Genomic DNA, 14,576 nt, shown 5'->3' with positions numbered 1-14,576 from the left:
AATACTTTAGAAATGTATATGCAAGCTATATTAATTGCAAGCACGTTTGTGTAATTCTTCATCTTTGGGTTTTATTTTCACAACAAATGCTTCATTTCTTTTATACAAAAGAAAATCAATCCTAACAACAATTCAGTAGCAACCCTACAATAACAAATTAGTGTACAAATGCAATTGGAGCAAAGAAAAGAGAAATCCATTTTCCAACAGGGGGCAAAGGAAAATCACAAAGAGAATCAGGAAACCTCAGTTCTATTCCCAACTCTTCCCCCAACTTTCTGTTTAACATAAAATCATAGAATATTAGGGTTGGAAGAGACCTCAGGAGGTCATCTAATCCAATCCTCTGCTCTAAGCAGGACCAACACCAACTAAATCATACCAGCCAGAGCTTTGTCAAGCTGGGCCTTAAAAACTTTAAAGATGGAGATTCCACCACCTCCCTAGGTAACCTATTCCAGTGTTTCATCATCCTCCTAGTGAAACAGTGTTTCCTAATATCCAACCTAGATCTCCCCCACTGCAATTTGAGACCATTGCTTCTTGTTCTGTCATCTACCACCACTGAGAACAGCCTAGCTCCATCCTCTTTGGAACCCCTCTTCAGGTAGTTGAAGGCTGCTATCAAATCCCTCCTCACTCTTCTCTTCTGCAGACTAAATAACCCCAGCTCCCTCAGCTTCTCTTCATAAGTCATGTGCCCCAGTCCCCTAATCATTTTTGTTGCCCTCTGCTGGACTCTGTCCACATCCCTTCTGTAGTGGAGGGACCAAAACTGGATGCAATACTCCAGGTGAGGCCTCACTTCCCTCGATCTGCTGGAAATGGGCCTACCAGTGCCATTGGCCTTCTTGGCAACAAGGGCACACTGCTGACTCATATCCAGCTTCTTGTCCACTGTAATTCCAAAGTCCTTCTCTGCAGAACTGCTGCTTAGCCAGTCGTCCCCAGCCTGTAGCGGTGCATGTTTTTCTTCCTTCTTAAGTGCAGGACTCTGCACTTGTCCTTGCTGAACTTCATCAGATTTCCTTCGGCCCAATCCTCCAATTTGTCTAGGTCTCTCTGGACCTTCCCCTACCCTCAAGCATATCTACCTCTCCCCCCAGCTTAATGTCACTTGCAACCTTGCTGAGGGTGCAATTAAATCCCATTATCTAGACCATTAATAAAAATGTTGAACAAAAGCAACTCCTGGGGCACTCTGCTTGATACCAGCTGCTAACTAAACATCGAGCCATTGATCACTACCCACTGAGCCCGACAATCTAGCCAGTTTTCTATCCACCTTATAGTCCATTCATCCAAGCCATACTTTTTAACTTGCTGGCAAGAATACTGTGGGAGACCGTATCAAAAGCTTTGCTAAAGTCAAGATATATCACATTCACTGCTTTCCCCTCATCCACAGAGCCAGTGACCTTGGAAAAGTTATTTAAGCTCTTGCAACCTTAGTTTCTGCATCTGTAGAACAGGGGATATCATCACTTACCCCCAACTACAGGGTCATTGTGAGGTTTGCCACATTAATGCCTGTGATGTGCTTTGAGATCTTCAAATGAAAGGCAATTAATTGTGAAGTAATTAGTGTTTCATTTTTACATGGAATGTATAGCACAAGCCCAACCCTGTATGGTGCTGAGAGCCCTCCATTCCCAGTAAAGTCAATGGGGGGTTGAGGATGCTCATTGCCTCAGAGGATTAGGCCCTAAAAGCACAGTGCTTCTCTAAAGTGGCTTTAGTGCTTTTATATACTCATACCAGAGGGGCTATACAATGTACTTAATACATCAGAGGGCAAATGAAGGAAAAAGACATATGTGAATGAGCAAGTTTGCAAAAACTCCAGCTCCACTTCTGATCTGGTATTCATGGCTCCTATCATATTCTCTCATAAGACGAAAATCAGGCACTGATATCGCAAAGGATGCAGCAATACATGCCGAGTTGTACAAATCCAAAATAAGGTGCTAATGTGGAAATCGACAAGTGATTTTAATCAGATAAAAAAGTGGATTCTTCGGGTATGAACACACTGTAGCTGGGACCCAGCCTCCCAGCCCAGCTTGATAGACATGCGCTAGCTATACTCAAACTAGCACACTAAAAATAGCAGTGTGGATAGCTGCACAGGCTTGCCACCTGAACATGGAGCCAGTGGGCTGGGCAGACTTGTACTCAGGCAGCTAGCCCCCGCCATAACATCCACATTAACTAGTTTGCTAACAATAGCAGAGTGTGTGTCTGTCTGCCTCGACTGGAAGGCTCATCCCCAGCTGTAGCATAGATGTTCTCTTAAAGTCCCTCTTAGCTACAGGATAGACAATGAATTCTCAGTTCTAATGAAACTATGGCTCTGATTAAACACACTACCTTTCAGAACCCCCATGGGCACAAGCAAAGCTACCACTGAAGTCAATAAAAGAGGTTAGCTTGAGTAAGAATTGCCTAAGCACTTCTGGACAGGGCTTTGTGTAATCAATACACTACAATGATGATTGCAAAACACAGGTGATTTTACCAACACTTCTTGCATCCTTTTTACTGTAAAATTCATTCCAAAATGCCAGGTTTTCAGCACTTTCCAGTAAAGAAAGAAGAAACATGAAGAGCATATATCTACATGCTCACTGTCCACTTGGAATTCTGATTTTTGACACATTCCCACCCTTCTGGATCCTGGTTAACTTGATTTTTGGACCCACCAATTGGAAAAAGTCCATGACCAAACACAAAGTATTTTCATAACAGCCACTGACCAATCCATTTATTCATTGTGGTCAGGCATAGATCTAAACACATCTGAACTTAAAGGATTTTGTCTGTGGATCCAAACTTTGCGGCTCAGGTTCATGTCTACTTTCCAGGAAAGTAAAACCACAACGACTGGAAGAAAGGAAAAAAACCAGAAAAACCAACCCTCGTTCCTAGAATATTAAATGCATTAACACAGGCTTTTCTTTTGTAGTTTCCAGTTTCTTATCCATAATTGGCCAAAGCAGAAAAGGAAACTAACAATGATCAAAGAGGACCAGAAAATGCAGACCTATGCTAGGATGCAAAAGGGTCTGATTTCATAAGACAATGAGATCATACCAGATAACAAGAGAATGAAATGGAACCTCAGCATCCCCCTGATTATCTTACCTGAGGGAGCTAATGAGGAGGCTGCGCCTTCGGCTGCTGACTCCAAGTCACCTCTGCAAGCTTTCATCAGAAATGAAGATTCAAAAATTAGCAAAAGGCTGCCTTGAAGACAAGCTCTCACAGACAGTCCTAGCAGCTTGAGACTCTTTCCTTAAGAAACAGTATTCAGGATCAACAGACAAGATAGAGTTTCACGGCTCACAAGATCTATAGCCAGACAAAGTTCCCTTCCTGGCTAAGATGATAGGCAGCTTTTTGTTAACTCTAAAATACAGCTTGGGGAATGTTCACTCCCTTGGCAGTGTGGCACCCAGAGAATTATGGGCAGATATGGACATTTCCTGTTCAATTCTCCTATTTAAATACTCCGTTGCTATTTATCTGAAGGCAAGAAAGCCACAGTGACAGAGCTGATGTGGGTTTCCTCAGGAGAAGATTGACAGGGACTGATTTCAGACAATATGAGCTACGGTGACTAGTGCTCTCTAGCCCATTCACAATCTGTGATTGGAAATAACCTTTATTTTCCTTTTGTTTGCTCCAGTTCAGTAAATGAAGATCCAGGCAGTTTTGATACAATATATATAATGAGCTTAATGTATATATTTCAGAAGAAAATGAATCAGATTAACTATAGTCAAAATACAGGAGTGAATTCGAGTCGAGAGGGAGTTTAAATTGGCGGAAGGTACTACTTCGGGTCAGGTTTTCTGAAATTAAAGGATTCTAGTGCCTTTATCCTTTCATTGAACAGGATAGCACAGAATTCCATGTGGTCAGGGCAGTGGCAAGAAAAGACTTTCTTTTTTTGTTTGTTTGAGTCTATCCTAGCACAACCCCTAAGTATTTTGGTGTCCGGGCAAGGCCAGGAGGAACCATTCTCAGACTAAAACCTGTTGGAAAGGATAATACAATGTGGTCCAGAGAGTTATTCGTGCACTGGGAGAACATGAAGCTTACCATAATTTCATGCTATTGAAATAAATTTAATATATATATTTATATTAATAACATTTAAAATTAAATTAAAGAGGCATCATTCACATCTCCTGCTTCTGGCTCCTTCAGATTTGAGCAGTGATCATCTGAGAGCTACATCCTGCTCTCCGTTAACATGTCACTGCTCCTGAGGTAATTGCAGCTCCGATCCCTTCATGATCTCCTGGAGGGCACCCTATTCAAGCCTCAGGCCTCTAGCCATCACCTTTCTTGGGGTACGATCCTGCATTCCTCTTCCTCCAGATCAGGAATTTAAAGCTGCTATTTCCTCCTGCAACACTGCGATCACTTTAGCAAGTCTGATTTCAGTTTAGTATCTGCCATTATGTTCGCTCCCAGGGACAACAACAAGGATAGTCAGTGACCAGCCAGCCTTCATAAAGCAAAAATATTTATTCAGAACATCAGCCTTACTGGAAAAAACATCTTGAAAACAATGAACAGTTTATGTGCATCCTGTTTTACCAGATGTCACCCACTTTCCACATGGTTCCTTGTGAGTTTCAAAGTCCTTCAAACCCCTTCGGCAGGATCTCAGCCCTCTTGGCCACTCTGTCATTTCAGTTCTTGAATCAGGTGAGAAAGACCCCTTACCAGGTTTATCACTTTATACAATTCTCAGTTCTTTGTTTGCTTGGCTTCTTGAACCTGGGCAAACCCAAGATATGGGATTTCCCTTGGGGGTGGTACTTCTGGGAACAGTTTCCATGTCTAAGGATTTGCATTAATTACCGTCACCCAGTGATTCATGGATAGGTTTCAGTGGTAGCTGTGTTAGTCTGTATCAGCAAAAAACAGAGGAGTCCTTATGATTTCCTCCCAAACACTGCATGGCACGTCTTATTTCAAGAAAGAAAATAAACCCTTCACACCCAGCAGGTAACCATGCAAGAGGAGAGGAGAAACTGAGTCATAAAAAAGTTACCCAGTTCTGCACAAAGTTGGGCATCTCTCTGGAAGTCAATGGGAGTTGCACATACAGATTCTGGTCTCTCAGACTATAAAACCTACATAATAATCAGAGCATTTCCTCTCCCATCCAATCACACTGGATAACACCAAAATGGGCAACGACAACCAGCAGCAAAGGCAATTTAAGAGGCAGAAAGGTGACTGGAATGAGACTATGCGTTGACATAAAAACTCTATGGGCAAAGTTTCCATTGACTTCAGTGGGACCAATATTTCCACCTGCATGGCCTGGATAGGTTCTGTATGGACGATCAGTACAAGAAAAGGAGAACCCACTTTCCAGATTGAGGGAGATTGGTGGATTCAGATTGCACAATGATCTTTTGGGGCCTAATCCAAAGCCCACTGTAGTCAGTGGGAGTCTGTTGACATCATTGTATCAGGCCCATCAAGAACGAACTCTAATTCTATATAAATAAAGGAGTGAGTCATTGAAGAGAGATATGAAAGATGTTGGCCTCAAACCTACACTCTGGAGGACTGGATTTGTGAGCTTCAGCAAACTTTGTTAAACCAGGCTGTTGTGCCCTCCCACCCCTGCCAGCTCCTATTTTTATTAAATGCATGAGACACAGTAGCTAGATTGAAGAGGGGTAAAGGAACAAAGAACACAGTGAATAAATCAGTCTCCCCACTACTAGACATTTTCAGACAGCCCTGGCAGGGACGTGTGTGGTTTTACAGATGCCATAGCCATAAACTTGCCTCTCTCAGATTACGCAGCTGAAGTCAACCACAACTATATCCAAGTGAAAATTTCATGGGAGGATCAAGTGAAAAAGGAAATCTCTGCAGTTCTTCAAATGAACTAGTTTCTTGATGTCCGCTTTCCAAACAATCCAGAGACCAGAATGATGGAGAGCCATCAAGGGAACTGCTGTAACCAAAGATGCACAGAGCACTCTGCAGAAAATCCTGCACTCTCAAGCACCAGCAAGTTAGGATTTCCTGACTGAATGCTAAAAGTTGTGCGCCCCAGCTTCCAGCAGCTCGAAATCCTAACTCTCAGCTCTGAGTGGCCACACTGTATGCCTTTTTAAAGCTGTGAAATATGGTTTGCCCATTTCAATCTCTTATGAGTAACATAAAACAGGGGTAACTATAGTATGTGCTAGCCTGATTATAGCTGTAAGTAGGCAAATGGTTAGAAGACTGATCAAGGCAGTTTTACCTCTCTTTTCGTATACCAAATTCAAAGAATTCTGGTTTGTATTACCTCAGAAAGATGGGTGGCATTTCCAAAAGAGAGTCTTGAACCAGCTCCAAGATTTCTTCTTAACTATTTTTATGAAAGGTTAAGTACTAAAACCTATAATGCACTAGACCAGTGTTTCCCAAACTTGGGACACCACATGTGTAGGGAAAGCCCCTGGCGGGCCAGGCCAGTTTGTTTATTTGCCCTGTCCACAGGTTCCGCTGATTGCGACTCCCACTGGCCCCAGTTTGCTGCTCCAGGCCAATAGGAGCTGCTGGAAGTGGCAGCCAGTACATCCCTCAATCCGCACTGCTTCCAGCAGCTCCCATTGGCCTGGAGCTGCGATCAGCGGAACCTGCGGACAGCGTGGATAAACAATCTGGCCCGGCCCGCCAGGGGCTTTCCGTACAGCTCTTGAGACTAGTAAAGTTTAGCTTTAAGTGAAAGCACTCATGTTGTCCTGTTTGTGCCAGCCATCTATCGGTCGGACGGCAGCGTCTCCCCTGATTTATTTCCTGACACCTCATTGCACAGAGTAAAGTTACCAAGAGCTTTGGGTTGAAAGAACCCCGGGTAACAGGGGGTAATAGGATGGAATAGGACTTTGTGTCCAGCTCCTGCTCATTGACTTGGAGACTAAAGATTTTTGTTCCTAAGAAGAAAAATAAATTTAAAAAAATAAAATGGTACCATTAGAAAAATATCTTTACATCAGTGAACAACTAAGATGTCAGGGCATAAGGGAAAAATTGAAAATATCCCTGTATCTTCCTGATGTGCAGGGACATTGCAGCTGCTGCTATGTCCTTGCGGGAATGCACTAGTGTTTGCCAACTTTGCTGGCTGGTGCAGAGATAGGGGCAAGGCCATTAACTCTGCCACAACCATGTTGGAAGGACTAGAACTTTCCAGGACCGTGACTGTAGCTGACACCACCGCATGTGCTTCCTGTGCCCTGTTCCTCAACACACCTGTGCAGGGGCAGGCCATGCTCCTGGTCACCTAGAAGACAAATGTACAAGGCCAGGTCTGACCTAAAATGAGCTTCTCCAGACCCTGAGGCCAACAGAAATGGCTCCAGGAACTTCTCCAAATTCTAGTGGAAACAGTGTTGTTGCTTTTTCAAACAAATCAATGTTCCTTTGAGGTATCTGCAGACTGGACTAAAGCACAGGGACCTGGCAGGGAAAAAGACTCCAAACTAAAGTGAAAAATTCACTTATATTCAATAGCTAAATATAAACAAAGTAAATCAGAATCAGTAGGGAAATACAAACTCAATTTTTACCCTTCTTTCCTCTAGACACTTCCTACTGGCTGTGTTAACCCTTTAAGTGCACTTCTCTTTCTGGAGAGAAATTAGTGATACTGAAATTAGCCCCCAGTGGCCAGATCTTAACAAGAACTCAGGAGCTCCCATTGAGAACAATGGAGAATCCCCTGTTCACATCCCCAACTGAAAACAAGGGAGTCCTGAATGCAGAGCAGTTTGGAAATCTCACTGCCTTTATTTGGTGTTTAAATGAGAGCTGAGCTCTTTACACAACTGGGGTCAGATCTTTATGCCAACAGAGTCTCACTGATTTTAATGGGATACTGTGCTGGCCTAAGGGTCTGCACTGGCACATCGACTTGCAGGATTGCAACCAAAGCACCAACATCCATATATTTAAGCACCTAAATAATGGCTTGATTCTCAGAGATTCTAAGCAATTGCTTCTCTGACTGAAGCTAGCTGGAGCTGCAGATGATCAGCACCTCTGAAAATAAGACTACTTAAATATGATTTAGGTGCCTAATTTCAGGCACTCATTTACGTTTGAAAATTTTAGCTTTGGTAACTTACAGAAATCACACCACAATTTAAAATCTTCCAGGAACAAACTAGATCTCTAAATCAAATAGCAGCATGCAGGATCTCCTGAATTATTTAATGAGTCTAAATTTAATTACATTGAAGGTGATTTACAGAGAAATGCTTAAAAAGCCAATGAGATAGAAAAAGTGGATGAGGTAATATCTTTTATGGGCCCAACTTCTGTGGGTGGAAGGGACCAGCTTTCGAGCCACACAGTTTTCCCTCAATGAACAGGCCAATAAACTGATGCTGAAATAAATAGCACCTTAAAAAGTGTTAATAAGAGCAAGTCACCAGGAGATGGCACGCTCACCACTGAATCTAGTCTTCACTTTAAGAAACAATTGAGATCCATGCTGTGTGAGACTCCAGATTGCTCACCTTCCTCAAGGCAACTCCTCCAGATAGTGAATAATGCACCGATCATTCTAATTTGAAAAAACAGGCATGGATCCTACAATATGTGGGAGTTTAAGATCTTGTTACTGATTAACTTGCCAGCCAACATCATGAGGGAGAAGCTGCAGAGATTAACAACCCCCTCTAGGGGAATTTTAAAAGGGGTAGCTTCTAACCAGAAAACACAAGAAAAACATTAAATATTAGCATCTGGGGGAGTGACTTGCAGGGTCCTACAATGGCTTCTGCAGCAGACACAGCAAAATCCCTGGGATTATTTAGTGCATGACATTACAGAAAGGGTTGGGCAGAGGACAGAATTACATAAACAGACAGGGATCTTCCAGCTTTAGATGGCGTAACTGGTACAATATATTATACTGCTGTGTAAAAGGTTTGGGGTGACTTGTTCCACACTAGGTAGAAGTTGGGATTTCACCACCTCTGGCCAACAGACCATGTGAGAAATAACCATTTTTAGCAATTGGGCTCATGACACAGGATGATTGGCCTGATCCTGGGAGCTCTGTGCAAGCATTAGGCACTCCCTGCACTAGAAAACTTATGTGAAAAGCAAAAGCAGCCAGATCTTGTTTTATGCTGCACTTGTGACTGTGCATAACTAAGTCCACTTTTTGTCCAGGTGGAAAGGAGGCTCTGGCAGCCTGTCCAATAGATAATTTACAACACAGCTGGCACTGTGTTATTCCCTCTGTCTCACTATTTCTTGATGCTTTAGTAGTTTGCTGACCCTTAAAGAGTTGGCCTAATGTCAAATGCTGTAAAACCAAAGAAATTCACATTGGATGGCCAACACAATAGCTGGCAATAAACTGCTCCAAGCAGGAACCATGGCTACCTCTCTCTTCATACAGCACCTAACACCATGGGATCATGGCTGGGGCCTTTGGGTGCTACTGTAATGTGAATATTACATCATTCTGATTAAAAAGAGGAAGACACTACCATAATGAAGATAATGGCAAAGAGAAGGCATTACCATTCCTGGGGTATATGCAGAGATCTGCACAATTCCTGTTACAGCTAATGATTTGAATGCTCAAAGCACAGCAGCACATTGATTTAAGAATGTGCTTTCTAACCCTTAAAATAGGTTAATTCTCTATAATGGTTCTTTGCCAGTTCCTAGTAAGAAACTGAAGGCCTGACTCTTCGTTGCCCTGTACTTTATGGGGTCATTTTCACTTGTGAGGATTGAGTCTAAAATGTTGTTCTTCTGATTTGGGTAGTATTTTACACCCACTTTGAGTGACTAGACAAGGTGCAAAGCAATGGAGAATCAAGCCTTGATGCTTCACATAGGCTTCTGTTCAGACACTGTTAGCAGATAGCCTAATTTGGATTAAGATGGACTCAGTTTAGGGTTTGGGTTTTTTTATATTCACTTTTTAGTGAACTTTTGCCAGTTTTCTGACTACTGTAATTACCAGTTCCCCTCGTAACACATTCCCTCCTAGGAATTATCAACACACATCTTTCTGCTAAGAATCCACAGATGAATCCTGCAGTTCTGACTTGTGCTGAATTCCCATTGTTTCCAATAGGTGTTTTGCACAGTTGAGGATTGGACCCACACACTGAAGAGCTCATTTGAAGACTTAAATGGTATTAGTCTTTGGTAGAGTGCAGTCCTCAGCAGGGAAAAAGCCCAAATACAGCAAGATTCTTAGAAAGTTCATCTTGGAAGAACCGAATTAGCACTATCCTCCTTGCCCCTCCACCCCACACTGTTTTAAAATGTATTTAATAAACAAGTTCACCGTCTAGAGGGGGAAAGTTACTTACTGCTGGTTGATCACATTCCAATGCTGTGAGATCTGTGAAAACAAAATTAAGTGTCAATGCTATTTTGCCCAATATTGTGTTTGAAATTAAAAGCTTCTACAAACTATGAATTACAGCTGCATGAGTTAATATCAATTTCACTATTAAAATTGATCACTTCCATTATACACTCTTGAGATACTACTGTTTTTGCTTGCTTTCAATTTTTCATGCAATATTCAGTTTGGAAAGTAAAATCTGCCCTCAGTGTCAAATGCTCCCTTCTGAAGCCTTCTACAGCCTGAAGCTTCCCAGCTGCCGTCGTGTCTCACAGCTGCAGATGAATTGTTGGAATGCATTGAGTTTGAAATACTCGGTGTGACTCCATTTTCAATGTCTGTTGTTACCTCTTGCTTTCACTTCCGTAATCCTGGTCCAAGTTGATTATGCACCTTGTAAATAGTGTTTTCTGCCAATACAGCGATGTGCTTTGTCTCAGAAAGGTTACCAAGCTCCTGCAATTTCGTCAAGAGAAGAAGGTCACAGCAGGTGCAAAATATCTTCACCAACTAATTGTGAACACTTTTCATTGAGTTTAAAAATTTCTCATCCATTACCAGCTATGGAAGGGTATAAATAAGGTCAGTGAATGAATATAGTATAATAATAATTAATCAGGGCAGAATGTCCTGTAGTGAGAGCATGGGACTGAGATTTAGGACTCATGGATTCTATTTCCAGTCTACCACCAACTTGCTCTGACATTTTAAGTTTAAGTAATTTGAGCTCTCACACTATTCATTTCCTAATATTAGAATCTTTACTATTAAACAAGTGAGATCAGTAAAACAGATTCCCAGGGGATGATGTTTGGGAATGCATATTTTACAGTTTTTGTGGCAATACATAAAATATCCACCTACATTTCTCCTCACAAACATACATGAGTCTCTCTCTCTCTCTCTCTCAGAACTTATGATTGAAAGCAGAGAAAGGACACTACTTTAGACTGGCAGTTAACCCAAAGCAGTTCCACAGAACTGCTACTGGGGAGATCATTCTCCTAGAACCCTCTATGTATGACTTAAGAATAAGAAGAGAGGCAGACAGATGCTTCAGTGGCACATCCCTTCCTTGACCACAGCATGGCGCCCAGTAGGAACTCCACTGCAAAATATTCCATCAGAGTACTTATATGTCCCCTGCAGTGAGCTGAGTACCTCACAAACATTAATCTCCCAACACCCCTTGGAGCTAGGGAAGTTTAGAGATAGCGAACTGAAAGAAATTAAGTGACTTGCATAAGGTCACACAAGAAATCTGTGGCAGAGACAGGAATGGATTTCCAGACTCAGTTGAAAACCTTCAGCACAAGATGATCCTTCATCCACAAGCTGTGTTAACTTTCAGCAGACACTCTCCTCCCATTGAAATGTTCCCTCATGGATGGAACCATGGGCTGCTGTAAACGAAAGAAACCCTGAAAGCACAACTCCATTGGCGTCACGTTTCCAGGGCACTGTAGACAGCAACGACCTCACAGTTGGCAGGGAAGAACAATGCTCGGACATGATAGTGGTGGCCTCCTTTGAACTGAGGGTTAGGGATGTATTTGCAGAGTCTGGTGCATGCCCAGTCCCCCAACAAAGAAACTCCTTCTGTAGCTTTTCTACCTTCTTACAAGTTCTAACACATTACGGGAGGCCTAGCCCTAATCTAGTCATCAGACTGATCCTCTGAAACATGTTTCTCTTCACACAAGTGAATTTTCAGGCAGGCAGGTGGGCAATTTCTTTGGAGAAGCCCACTCTAACATCTCAGACTGACATACTTCAGCTACCTGGACACTGCTCCCGCTGGAGTTAATGAGAGCTGTGCTCACGTATCCAAAGGCAGAACTGGCTTTGCAACAAATTACAGGAAAGCACAGAAACTCTGGAAGCATGGAGCAAAGTCATGGAATGTTGTTAGGCTGGAACCAAATGCTTCAACTGATCTGATTAATAAACCTCATATAAAACACAGACAAGGCAGCTTGGCACCTTGCCAATTCTTTTACAGTAATTATTACTGAAGAGCAAGTGTCTGATTACTCACTGTTCTGATTGACAGGCTCAAGAGAAATAACATGAACTAATGAAAAAACAACTGATTCATGTGAGCAACTCAGTTTCACTCTGGAATTCTATCAGTAAGCACGTGTAGTGTAGCTCAGAGGCTATCACACTTGTCCTGTAAGTCAGAGCAGGTGAATCTGAGCCTGCTGCTGGTGTGCTCCAACTGCTGCTAGTTATATTAAGTATGAACATTTCACTGTTAGCTTGTCCTTACCCCCATTTAGTTGTAGCCTCTCTGTGTTTTATCATATACTAAGATTATAAGCTCTATGGGGCTGGGATCCTCTTGTTATTACATATGTGGACAGTGCCTAGCACAATGTGGCCTTGGTCCCCCATTGGGCCCTTTAGGCACTACTGTAATACAAATAATGAAAATTTGTTATCATAACATAGGTGAAGTACGTTGAACCCCTCCAAAGGTGTCCGAGGTATTCACAATGGATGCGATTGGACATTACACTGGGTTTTAGCAAGAAGAAAAACACACATTGAACTTGCATGGATAGGAGGAAACAAAGGATGATGATATGCTCCCAACAGAAAGATGCACCTTTTCTTTATGGGAAGAAAACAAGTCACCATAACATGTACAATGTCCACAGCACCAGCAACATTTTTTCCACTAAAGAGAGCTGTCCTTGTGGTCATCCCATTCACCCTCCCTTGTCTTAGGGCACAGGGTCTATGTGAGGGGAAAGTGAGCTGAATACAAGCATTTTAATAAAAGCCCATTGTGAAATATTTCCATACACTGAGAAATAACCCCACAAAAGTATACCTCCTTTCTAGGCAAATGCCTTCCACAGAGGAAGAGTGCATTACTGCAGAGTTAACATGTAGCTCTGAAGTAATTACTTGCTTCCTCTGGAATCAGTTAAACAAATGTGTCCTTGGTTCCCTCAGCACATTTTATGGGCACCATCCTTAGGACAGTTAGGGTCCTACTCTGTATGTGGCTCAAACTCACAGCTGAGTCCATATTGCTCTGAGCAACACTAAGTCCATGCACACATATGGGTGTAGGAGTGGGGGGGGATGGTATTTTTTTAAAATTAATTTTAGGGGCAAATCCTGTTTCCAGACACCGGCCCAAACACCTGGGCTAGAGATCTTAACAGTTCGCAGAGCAAGAACGAAACATCTCTGTAGCCACTACTCCAGCCTGAGGACTGGATACATGCACCTCATTCCTGAGGTGCTATGGTCAGCCTCAGCAACAGCCCCTTGGGAGCTGGGTTCTGCAGTCCGTGCACAAGCTCCTGAAATCCTTCCTCTCCCTCTTCCTCAACAGGGATTCTACGACAGACAGGGCTTCCTGCACTCGTGGAGGAGAGGGCTTGAAATGCAATGTCTATTTGTAGTATATTATTCAGCCACTAGATGTCTGTGTGCTGGACAGAGTTCCAAAGTGTGGTGGTTGGTAAACAAAGCAGGAACTCAAGCTTTGTGAAAGCCTGTTTGGGTCTCTAGTTTTAGCTGCTTTCTTTAATAAACACCTCCTGTATAAGGTCTGTAATTCTATAGATCACAACAGGGTTTAGCCCCATAAATAGCTCATTCTACAACTGCATAGCAATTAAATATAACACTAGTTTTGCCATGATATTTTGAACATACAGTGTCGGCTACATGCTTATGTTGCAAACAGTGCTTTATAATTTGTTAATTTAACACATGGTTAATAAAGTCCTCCCCCCTACATGTTGGTTTTGTTGTTTAACCATAAAGCTCACTTCTCTTTCAAGCAGACAGACTGTTTTTCTACTGGATTCATCAAAACCACACTATGCATTTGACATCAGCAAGAACAGCAACAGGCAAACTTACTGGTTTCACTAGCTTCCAATATGTATCTCATTCTCACAATCAAGAGCAATGCCAAAACAACCAATGATGAGCCCTATCACTTGTTTTTACATTTACCTTCAGATTGCAGGGCAGGGCTGAGAGGAAAGAAGCACTAGAGTAAGGGAAGTTTAACACAAGTCAAAAGGGCACATTTCTCAAATACCCCAGAAAGGAAATGAATAAGCATAAGTTACCATGGTAACCTCTTATGTTCTTAGCCAGTTAGTTGATCCCACATGAACAAAGTTTTCCCCAA

At 42.4% G+C, this 14,576-nt stretch overlaps 1 protein-coding gene across 2 annotated transcripts in view; it reads right to left on the bottom strand.

The window, feature by feature from the left end:
• FAM124B (family with sequence similarity 124 member B) overlaps nucleotides 1–14,576 on the bottom strand; it is a 45,401-nt gene that overhangs the window by 15,003 nt on the left and 15,822 nt on the right. For both annotated transcript variants that reach the window (XM_030576374.1, XM_030576371.1), the window contains exon 2: nucleotides 10,374–10,405. The gene's annotated coding sequence lies outside the window, so the exon portion shown is untranslated. The remainder of the gene's footprint in view (nucleotides 1–10,373; nucleotides 10,406–14,576) is intronic.

This window comes from Gopherus evgoodei, chromosome 9 (genome assembly GCF_007399415.2).
Source record: "Gopherus evgoodei ecotype Sinaloan lineage chromosome 9, rGopEvg1_v1.p, whole genome shotgun sequence".
NCBI classification, from domain to species: Eukaryota; Metazoa; Chordata; order Testudines; family Testudinidae; genus Gopherus; species Gopherus evgoodei.
This window is presented reverse-complemented; position numbering and strand designations above follow the sequence as displayed.